General features: G+C 38.8%; 1 pseudogene; it reads left to right on the top strand.

The window, feature by feature from the left end:
* The first annotated feature begins 369 nt into the window (after positions 1-369).
* LOC143023363 (uncharacterized) lies at positions 370-4,209 on the top strand (annotated as a pseudogene).
* Positions 4,210-4,415: the final 206 nt, after the last annotated feature.

Here is a 4,415-nt window from a genome sequence, read left to right as displayed (position 1 = left end):
AGCAACAGACCCCTTATGGAGAAGAATCATTCACTACCTCAATTCAGGTGACACTACAAATACAGACGACTTTCCGCTCAACATAGACAATTACTCGGTCATAGACCAGGTTCTCTACCAGGGACGCACTACTTAGCAACAACTAGCAAGAACCATGGACGACTAACAAGAACTAGCGTCAACTGCATCAATTAAAAGTGAATTTTCTGAATAAATTCTTCTGTAATAGGTAAAAACTTTATTTGTATGCTTTTAAAAAGTACTTTTTCGAGCAATACGATGATTTTTAGCGAACGGTATATCTGTTGATATCTGACCTTTAAGCAGTCTGGTGCAACCGTATGGCAATGCTCGGTACGCAGCAAAAACATGTACTGTACAGCTGTTGTGACACAGTTAAGAGATACGTTTACTCCTGGTTCCATTCCTCACAAATGCATCCCTAAAGCATGTGCACTTCAAGCAACCAATGTACGTACAAAGATCAAAGCTGATGCCAGAAGCGAGACATTTACCCATGCAGCGGCAATCGTCAGTGGTGCCATTCAGTCAAATTTTCCTTCTGATGCCCCCACGGAATCCCTCCCGCATCTGGCCACGTTGGTACAAAGTGCCAATAGAGTTAGACAAGGGGATAGACCATCAGATCCAACAACACTTGATTTTTATATTAATGAGGAAGCCATTCCTTCAGACTTCGTTCAAAGAGACATACGTGTTGGGGATAAGCGTCATATCATCATGTGCACAAAACCTCAGTTGGAGCTTCTGTTTAGAGCTCCGGAGTGGTTTTGTGATGGTACCTTTAAGTAGGTAGGTCTAACACCACCAGAGGCGCCACCGTCGATGAGGAGCCCAATAGCGCGTCATTTTATGCGCACGCCATGCAAACGGCCAAATTTACATACCGCCGGATATTTCATTCATACAAATGTTATACGAGTGTATTTACTACGATCGTAGTAAATTTCAAACAATTACATCATCAGTTACATGTCGGTACATAAAAACATAAGATAAACATGGCGGCTTGCATTCAGCAGTAAATCGAAAATTGGTTTATGTTTCAGCGTAAAAAATGAGCTAAATAAATTCAGAGTGCGGGCAACTAACTAAAAATAACGAAAACTACTAGTCTCGCGGATTATTCTTATACCAAAATAAAGGCAGCGTGATACGGTAGAGCTGAGAAATTGGTGGTACTAATTAGTTTTTTATTCTATCGGGTCGGATTATCGGATAACAACATCAACATCCATCCCGCCATCTTATCAAACTTCACTCTATTAAGTTTCTTACTATTATGTTATTAGTGTAATAGACTTGTAGTTTAATTATTTGAACTATTTTCTTGAAAATGTGTGATTTTCATGTAATTTGATCAAAGAGAAGTTACGTTTTTATCCTCCGTAATATTACGGACCACAGCTACGATTCGTCCTGCCCGCTATGATCACTGGTGGTATGGATCAAACTACACTATTAAGTTTGTTACTATTGTGCTATTAGTGTAATAGCTTGCATATAGTTGAACTATTCAAACTATTTTCTTTAAAATGTGTGATTTTAATGTAATTTGACGGTATTCGTAGCTGTGGTGGGTAATTTTGCAAAGGATAGAAACGTAATTCTATGATCAAATTACATGGAAATCACACATCTTATAGAAAATAGGTCAAATAATGCAACCATATATTAAATTTTTATATAAAATTGTGCCTGTCAGTAAAAACCGTCATTGTTTACGTTTGATCGGCGATTAGTCAGACCGCACGTTTCGGTCCGATTTAATTCCATTCAAAATGCAATATCTCGAGAACTAGGACAGCTAGATGGATAATTCAAATTGCATTATACTCATAGCGACTTTTTGCTTCCCATGAGAACTACTTCAGCTCAAATATCAGGAATTTCATTTTCGTGTTGACCTAGCTACTTTAAGGCAGTTGGTGCACCATTTAGTCAGCTGTGGACAATACATGCCTTTGTGAGAGAAGGTGATTCAACCAAATAAGTACCATTAGTGTATGTGTTGATGTCTGGAAAGTCAAAAAATGATTACATTGCCATCTTGGAAAATATCCAATCACTTCTGGAAGGCACCCCGTCAGTGACATCAGTGTTGATAGATTACAAGGCAGCTGTTTGGACAGCGTTGCAGCAGGTACTGCCAGAAGTCCAAATTCATGGCGGCTCCTTCCATTGGGCAGTCAGTTTGGCGAAAGGGGCAAGAACTTGGTTTGGCAGTTGCATACATGCAGAACAACAGTACTCATAAGTTTACACGTCGCCTACTGTGTCTTCCATTTCTCCCCCCTTAATGCATCACAAGCGTGTTTGCTGAGATAATGGCTTTGGATACTCCAACAACGCCCATGGCAGAACCACTTCGCCAGCTGCTGGATTACATAGACTTGACATGGATGGAAAGCAAGATATGGCCTCCATCAGCATGGTCCGTATACATGCGTTCAGTTAGAACAAATAATGACACCGAGGGGTGGCATCGCCGATTGAATACCATCATCTACCGTTCTATCAATTGATACACGCACTGCACAGTGAGTCGGTTCTGGTCAATATTCATGTCAAATTTGTATCCGATGAGAAGCTTAAATGATCCCAAAGACCGAGATTCCAGAAACACCAAGATAAAATCTTCGACAATATTAAGAATCTGGGAGTGATCATTGACAGAAATGTAAATCTCGCAAGTCAGGTGCATCATGTGGTTAGAGTGGCTAGTTATCACCCGAGAAACATAACCTTTGTAAGGAAATATCTTGATAAAGAATCTGTCAAAATGCTTGTTCATAACTACGTGATAAGTAAGCCTGATTATTGCAACTCGCTGTATTATGGACTGCCTAACCACTTATTGAGGAAACTACAATTAGTTATGAACAGAGCTGCGAGGATGATAGTGGGTTTAAAGAGGCGTGAGAGAATAACTCCCGTACTGATAAGCTTACACTGGTTGCCTATTAAGGCGAGGATCATTTATAAAATATGCACGGTAGTATATCAAGTGATTAAATTTGGAAAGCCAGTCTACCTCAAAGAATTGCTTAGTGACTTCAGTACAGCTTCCGACATGACGTTAAGGCATAATGTTCAATTAGACAGGCTAAATGAGCGAAGATTCAACACCGAAATGGGTTGGAAAGCCTTTGTGAATAGTGCTCCAAGGTTATATAATAAATTACCCGAATGCGTAAGGATATCTGAAAACTATATAACCTTCAAGAAGGAACTAAAGGCGTATTTGTTCACTGAGTGCTATGACACGGACAGCATGATGCATGTCAATGAGGACGGATTTTGGTTGCTAGTATAAAATAATAATAGTTTTCAGCTGAGCAGAGCGTCATGCAAGACGGAGCTCAGCATCGCATCGTCACATCAAGTAATATCCGCCAACAGTTCAACATTACAAGGTGTAACGCCACACCATACCACCCCAGACTCGAACAACAAAATCGGAAGATCATTACCACACTCAGACACCTTCACCTAGCCATAGACATACACTCATCTTGGGATGAACACATACCTATGTCCATGATACAAGCTTGCATAAACAGCGCAATCAATAGATCAATCTCAGAATCACCCCATTTTGTTTTGTTCGGGTCACATAAGAAAATGCCATGACCTGCTCACATCAGAACCCCCCCAAACACAATCCACAGACACGAAAATTGTGACTATAGTACTTTAGAATTACCATAACTCATAAGTGATTTATGAGACCAAACAAGAACTACTGTAAAGAATTAAAACAATAACAATCATAATGATAACTAAAATTATTACTCAAATAATATTACTAGCATTAATAAGTTACAATAACAACACGAATAATATTAATAAACTGACATAAAGCGTGATTTAATAGTTTGTGGGTCTATAGAAAATCATAATCTAGGGGGTCGATGAGCTGAAAAATTTGGGAACCCCTGGTCTAGCCAAAAATGCGGGATGAACAATATTTTAAAAAATTCGTATCTCCCTTATTTTGCAAGCTATTTAAAAAATTTAAGCATTTTGTTTCTAATAAAATTGCCTTAAATATGCACCAATAATTTAAGGGTAAAAAAAAAATGGAAATTTTTGTGCCCGTACCTAATTATGGCTTCCATTAACAGTCAGCAATGGGATAAACAAGATCTAATTACGAAGCAACTCTCAAAGTCACCAGTCAATTGATCAACGAGTATCTCGATATGCCTAACGTCCTGCGTTCAGTAAGTAAACAGTTAAATTTTTAGATGGGCACAGCAATGCGATAGAGCAACGGAAAAATATTTTGTAAATTCATATAGACCAACGTAATATGCTATTTTCTTGGCAAAAACTAGCTTCCCCACGGCCCACTGCTTCAGGTCATTTTATTCTTAAATAATTACATACGT

Source organism: Oratosquilla oratoria, unplaced genomic scaffold (genome assembly GCF_046742065.1).
Source record: "Oratosquilla oratoria isolate Oo_2021 unplaced genomic scaffold, ASM4674206v1 SCAFFOLD47, whole genome shotgun sequence".
NCBI classification, from domain to species: Eukaryota; Metazoa; Arthropoda; class Malacostraca; order Stomatopoda; family Squillidae; genus Oratosquilla; species Oratosquilla oratoria.
The sequence above is the reverse complement of the archived record's forward strand: the minus strand, read 5'-3'. Positions and strand labels throughout refer to the sequence as shown.